The sequence below is a fragment of the Bubalus kerabau genome, chromosome 1, assembly GCF_029407905.1.
Source record: "Bubalus kerabau isolate K-KA32 ecotype Philippines breed swamp buffalo chromosome 1, PCC_UOA_SB_1v2, whole genome shotgun sequence".
NCBI classification, from domain to species: domain Eukaryota; kingdom Metazoa; phylum Chordata; class Mammalia; order Artiodactyla; family Bovidae; genus Bubalus; species Bubalus kerabau.
In genome coordinates this window covers 41155025-41162749 of record NC_073624.1, presented here as the reverse complement: position 1 = coordinate 41162749, position 7725 = coordinate 41155025, and positions in this window count along the sequence as shown.

Sequence of the window (7725 nt, the reverse complement as noted above, 5' to 3'; positions counted from 1 at the left end):
GTGCCCACGCAGCCACAGCTCCTTGGATGTGGGGTTGCTCCTCTCGGCCGCCGCCCCTAACCTCGGTTGTGGGGTAGCTCCTTCCAGCCGCCTCCCCTGGCCTCGAGCGGGGGGCAGCTCCTCTCTGCCATGCTTCTGTGAGGTCCATCGCATCAAATAGTGAGAGCTCACACAAGTGAAACCACTTGAATGTAAGACCCAGCAGCATTCAACCACCAGAAGCACCCAGTTTAGGAAGGCTCATCTGAACAACAAAGAAAACAAATATACAAACTGAATCATCAGCAGACAGGATTACCACCTCACTCAGCCTTGCCCATCAGAGAAAAAACAAACAAACAAAAACTCAGCACAAATCTCACTTTATATGAAGCTTACACAAACCAGTGGGCCAACCTTAGGAGGGTAGAAACCAAAAAGAAGAAAGAATTTAACCTTCCTCAAGGGAAAAATCAACTTTTCTTGAAGCCTTGGAAAAGGAGACCTCAAACACAATAAGCCAAAAAAAAAAAAAAAAAAAGAAAGAAAGAAAGAAAGAAAAGGCAGAGAAATACTATACAAATAAAAGAACAAACTGGAAACACCGAAGTCCAAATATATGAAGAGGAAATAGGCAAACTACCTGAAAAACAGTTCAGAATAATGATAGTAAAGATGATCAAAAACCTTGAAAAAAATGGATAAAATGCAAGAATCAATCAAAAAAGACCAAGAAAAATTAAAGAATAAACATGCAGAGACAAACAACACAATTACTGAAAGTAACATATTCTAGAAGGACTCAATAGCAGAACATCTGAAGCAAAAGAATGAAACAGTGAGCTGGAAGTTAAAATGGTAGAAATAACTTCTGAAAAGCAGAATAAAGTAAAAAGAATGAAAAGAACTGAGGCTATTTTCCAGAGACCTCTGGGACAATATCAAATGCACCAACATTTGAAGTATAGGGGTCCCAGAAGAAGAGAAAAAGAAAGGGTATAAGAAAATTTTTGAAGAGATGATAGTTGAAAATTTCCCCAACATGGAAAAGGAAATAGTCAAACAAGTCCAAGAGGCATAAAGAGTCCCATACAGGGTAAACCCAAGGAGAAACACATCAAGACACATACTAATCAAACTAACAAAGACTAAACACAAAGAAAGAATATTAAAATCAGCAAGGGAGAAGTAACAAGGAACATACAAGGGAAATCCCATATGCTTAACAGCTGATCTTCCAGCAGAAATTCTGCAGGCCAGAATAGAATGGCAGGATATATTTAAAGTACTGAAAGGGAAAAATCTAAAGCCAAGATGACTGTACCCAGCAAGGATCTCATTCAAAATTGATGGAGAAATAAAAAACTTTTCAGACAAACAATAGTTAAGAGAATTTAGTACCATCAAACCAACTTCACAACAAATGTTAAAGAGACTTAAATAGTCAAGACATACAAAAGAAGGAAAAAGATCTACAAAATCAACCCCAAACAAGAAAATGGTAATAGGAACATATAGATCAATAATTACTTTAAATGTAAATGGATTAAATGCTCCAGCCAAAAGACACAGACTGGCCGAAGGGATTCAAAAACAAGACCCATATATATGCTGTCTACAAGAAACTGACTTCAGACCTAACGACACATATAGACTGAAAGTGAGAGGATTGAAAAATATATCCCATGCAAATGGGAAGCAAGAGAAAGCTGCAATCTTCATATCAGACAAAATAGACCTAAAAATAAAGATTACAAGTGATAAGGAAGGACATTACATAATGATCAAGGGATCAATCCAAGAGGAAGACATACAATTGTAAATATCTATGCACCCAACATAGGAGCACCTCAGTACATAAGACAAATGCCAACAGATATAAAAGGGGAAATTGACAGTAGTACAATAATAGTAGGAGACTGTAACACCCCACTCATACCATTGGGCAGATCATCAAAACAGAAAATTAATAAGAAAACTCAACTCTTAAATGATATATTAAATGAGATGTATCTCATTGATATCTTCAGGACATTCCATCCAAATGCAGAAGAATACACCTTCTTCTCAAATGCATATGGAACATTCTCCAGGATAGACCATATCTTGGGTCACAAATCAAACCTCAGTAAATTTAAGAAAGTTGAAATCATATCAAACATCTTCTCTGATCACAACACTATGAGACAAGATATCAATTACAAGGAAAAAAAACTATAAGAAACACAAACACATGGAGATTAAACAATATGTTGCTAAACAACCAACAGGTTACTGCAGAAATCAAAAGGGAAATAAAAAAATTTGTAGAAACAAATGACAATGAAAACACAACAACTCAAAACCTATTAGATGCAGCAAAAGCATTTCTAAGAGGGAAGTTTATAGCAATACAATCCTACCTCAAGAAACAAGAAAAACATTGAATAGACAACCTAGCTTTATACCTAAAACAACTGGAAGAAGAAGAAGAACAACAACAACAAAAAAAAATTAGCAGAAGGAAAGAAATCATGAAGATCCGAGCAGAAATAAATGAAAAAGAAATGAAAGAAATAACAATAAAGATTAATAAAACTAAATCTGGTTCTTGGAGAAGATAAACTAAATTGACAGATCTTTGGCCAAACTCATCAAGAGAAAAAGAGAGAATAATCAAATCAACAAAATTAGAAATGAAAAAAGAGAGGTTACAACAGACAATGCAGAAATACAAAGGATTATAAGACACTATTATGAACAACTATATGGCAATAAAATGGATAACCTGGAAGAAATGGACAGATTCTTAGAAAAGTTCAATCTTCCAAGAGTGAACCAATAAGATATAGAAATTATGAACAACCCAATTACAAGCACTGAAATTGAAATTGTGATAAAAAAATCTCCCCCAAAACAAAAGCCCAGAACTAGATGGCTTCACAAGAGAATTCTATCAAACATTTAGAGAAGAGCTAATGCCTATCCTTCTAAAACTCTTTCAAAAACTTGCAGAGGAAAGAACATTTCCAAATTCATTCTACGAGGTCTGCTACTGCTGCCGCTAAGTCACTTCAGTCGTGTCCGACTCTGTGTGACTCCATAGACGGCAGCCCACCAGGCTCCCTTGTCCCTGTGATTCTCCAGGCAAGAACACTGGAGGGGGTTGCCATTTGTTTCTCCAGTGCATGAAAGTAAAAATTGAAAGTGAAGTTGCTTAGTCGTGTCCGACCCTCAGCGACCCCATGGACTGCAGCCTACCAGGCTCCTCCGTCCATGGGATTTTCCAGGCAGGAGTACTGGAGTGGGGTGCCATTGCCTTCTCTGTCTATGAGGTCACCATCACCCTAATACCAAAACCAGACAAAGACAACACAAAAAAAGAAAACTACAGGCCAATAACACTGATGAACATAAATGTAAAAGTCCTCAACAAAATTATAGCAAACAGAATTCAGCAATACATCAAAAAGCTCAAATACCATGATCAAGTTGGGTTTATTCCAGGAATGCAAGGATTCTTCAGTATATGCAAATCAATCAATGTGATACACTATAGTAAAAAATTGAAAGATAAAAAACCATATGATAATCTCAATAGGTGCAGAAAAAGCCTTTGATAAAATTCAGCACCCTTTTATGATTATAACTCTTCAAAAACCTGACATAGAAGGAACATATTTCAACATAGTAAAGGCCATATATGATAAGCCTACAGCAAACACTATTCTCAATGGTGAAAAACTGAAAGCATTCCCCCTAAGATCAGGAACAAGTCAAGGGTGTCCACTTTCACCACTATTATTCAACATAGTTTTGGAAGTCCAATTACAGCAATCAGAAAAGAAAAAGAAATAAAAGGAATCCAGATCAGAAAAGAAGACGTAAAATCTCTCAGTGTTTGCAGATGACAAGAAACTATACATAGAAAACCCTAAAGATAGAATCAGAAAATTACTAGAGCTAATCAGTGAATTTAGCAAAGTGGCAGGATATAAAATCAATACATAGAAATCACTTGAATTTCTATATACCAACAATGAAAAATCAGAAAGAGCAATTAAGGAATCAATCCCGTTCCCCACTGCAACAAAAAGAATTAAATATCTAGGAATAAATTTACCTAAGGAGACAAAAGAATTGTACACAGAAAATTATAAGACATTAATGAAAGAAATCAAAGATGACATAAACAGATGGAGAGATATTTCATGTTGCTGGGTAGGAAGAGTCAATATTGTGAAAATGACTATATTACTAAATGCAATCTACAGAGTCAATGTGATCCCTATCAAATTACCAATGACATTTTTCACAGAACTAGAGCTAAAAATTTCATAATTCATATGGAAATTCAAAAGACCCCGATTAGCCAAAGCAGTCTTGAGAAAGAAAAATGGAGCTGGAGGAATCAACCTTCCTGACTTCAGATTATACTACAAAGCTAAAGTCATTAAGATAGTACGGTACTGGCACAAAAACAGAAACATAGACCAATGGAACAATATAGAAAGCCAAGAAATAAACCCATGCACCTATGGGTACCTTATTTTTGACAATGGAGGCAAGATATACAATGGGGCAAATACAGCCTTTTCAATAGGTGGTGCTGGGAAAACTGGAGAGCTACATGTAAGAGAGAAAAATTAGAATACTTCTTAATACCAAACACAAAGATAAACTCAAAATGGATTAGAGACTTAAATTTAAGACGAGAAACTATAAAACTCTTAGAGGAAAACATAGGCAGAACACTCGATGACAAAAAAATCAAAGCAAGATCCACTATGACCCACCTCCTAGAGTAATGGAAAAAAAAGCAAAAGTAAATAAGCAGGACCTGATTAAGCTTAAAAGGTTTTGCACAGCAAAGGAAACTATAAGCAAGGTAAAAAGACAACCCTTAGAAAATAATAACCAATGAAACAACTGACAAAGGATTAATTTCCAAAGTATAAAACAGCTCATACAACTCAATACCAGAAAAACAAACAACCCAATCAAAAAGTGGGAAAAAGACCTAAACAGACTTTTCTCCAAAGAAGACATACAGATGGCTAACAAACACATGAAAAGATGCTCTACGTCACTCATTATTAGAGAAATGCAAATCAAAACTACAATGAGATATCACCTCACACTGGTCAGAATGGCCCTCATCAAAAAGTCTACAAAAAATAAATGCTGGAGTGGGTATGGAGAAAAGGGAATGCTCTTGCACTGTTGGTGGGGATGTAAATCGATACAGCCACTATGTATGTAAATTGATACATACATTTCCATACATTACAGAGATTCCTTAAAAAAAAACTAGGAATAAAACCACCATATGACCCAGAAATCCCACTCTGAGGCATATACCCTGAGGAAACCAAAATTGAAAAAGACACATGTATCCCATTATTCACTGCAGCAGTATTTACAATAGCTAGAACATGGAAGCAACCTAGATGTCCATCAATAGATGAATGGATAAAGAAGTTGTGGTACATATACACAACAGAATATTACTCAGTCATAAAAAGGAACACCTTTGAGTCAGTTCTAATGAGGTGGATGAACCTAGAACCTATTATACAGAGTGAAGTAAGTCAGAAAGAGAAAGATAAATATCATATTCTAACACACATATACGGAATCTAAAAAAATGGTGCTGAAGAATTGACTTGCAGGGCAGCAATGGAGAAACAGACACAGAGAATAGACTCATAGACATGGGGAGATGGGAGGAGAGGGAGAGATGTGTGGAAAGAGTAACATGGAAACTTACATTGCCATATGTCAAGTAGATAGCCAATGGGAATCAGCTGTATGGCTAAGGAAACTCAAACAGGGACTCCGTATCAACCCAGAGGGGTAGGATAGGAGGGAAGTTCAAAAGGGAGGGGATATATGTATACCTATGGCTGATTCATGTTGAGGTTTTACAGAACACAACAAAATTCTATAAAGCAATTATCCTTCAAAAAATTAATTAATTAAAAAAATCACACCATCAACATGAACTCTCTCTGTATAATAAAAGAGGGCTGCTGTGGATTGCTTGCATGCCACCAAATTCATATGTGTAAACCTTCAGTTCAGTTCAGTCACTCAGTCGTGTCCAACTCTTTGCGACCCCATGAATCCCAGCACGCCAGGCCTCCCTGTCCATCACCAACTCCCGGAGTTCACTGAGACTCACGTCCATCGAGTCAGTGATGCCATTCAGCCATCTCATCCTCTGTCGTTCCCTTCTCCTCCTGCCCTCAATCCCTCCCAGCATCAGAGTCTTTTCCAATGAGTCAACTCTTCGCATGAAGTGGCCAAAGTACTGGAGTTTCAGCTTTAGCATCATTCCTTCCAAAGAAATCCCAGGGCTGATCTCCTTCAGAACGGACTGGTTGGATCTCCTTGTAGTCCAAGGGACTCTCAAGAGTCTTCTCCAACACCACAGGTCAAAAGCATCAATTCTTCAGCACTCAGCTTTGTTTACAGTCCAAATCTCACATCCATACATGACCACTGGAAAAACCATAGCCTTGACTAGACAGACCTTTGTTGGCAAAGTAATGTCTCTGCTTTTGAATATGCTATCTAGGTTGGTCATAACTTTCCTTCCAAGGAGTAAGCGTCTTTAATTTCATGGCTGCAATCACCATCTGCAGTGATTTTGGAGCCCCCCAAAATAAAGTCTGACACTGTTTCCACTGTTTCCCCATCTATTTCCCATGAAGTGGAAAACTTATGGCTGTATAATTAATTAAGATGAGATCACAGTGGAGTAGGAATTCAGTACAACTTAGCGATTTGAGTTAGTCCCTCAGTCGTGTTCAACTCTTTGCGAACCCATGAACTGTAGCCCACCAGGTTCCTCTGTCCATGGGATTCTCCAGGCAAGAATACTGGAGTGGGTTGCCATTCCCTTCTCCAGGAGATCTTTCTGACCCAGAGATTGAACCCAGGTCTCCTGCACTGCAGGCAGATTCTTTACCATCTGAGTCACCAGGGAATACAACTTAGGTGTCCTTTTTGAATCCAGACATGCACACAGGAAGAGCACCATATACAAACATAGTCCAGATCTCTGGACTATATACATTCCTTGTATATGCCAAGGAATCCAAGTGGCAGTAGTGATAAAGAACCTGCCTGCCAATGCAGGAGACATAAGAGATATTGCTTTGATTCCTGGGTCAGGAAGATCCCCTGGAGAAGGGCATGGCAACCCACTCCAGTATTCTTGTCTGGAGAATCCCATGGACAGAGGAGCCTGGTGGGCTACAGGCCATAGGGTCGCACAGAGTCGGACATGACTGAAGCAATTTACCATGCATGCATGCCAAAGATGCCAGAAAACCACCTGGAGGCTAGAGGAGAGGCAGGGAACAAATTCCTCTTCACAACGCCCAAAGGGAGCCAACCTGTTTATGTCTTGATCTCAGACTTATGGCCTCCAAAACTGTGAGACAAGAAATTTCTGTTGTTTAAACCAGTTTGTGCTGCTTTGTCACACAGTTCTAGCAAACTAATGCAGAGGCTTTAGTTTTTTTTCCTTGGTATATTCAATAGAAAGAATTTTTCTCTCCTCTTTTTTTGCCTTTTCCTTTCTCCTAAGACAGTCACTTCCAGGCTGTCTTTGGACCTCCCTTTCAAATCATTTTTCCAAGAAATATTCTCTATGATACATTCTTGAGGTAGTCCTTGTTGCATTTATATTTCAAAACTGAAAGGTTATTAATTGTCTTCCTCCTGATGGTTGTTTTGAAAATGTTGATTGGATCCATT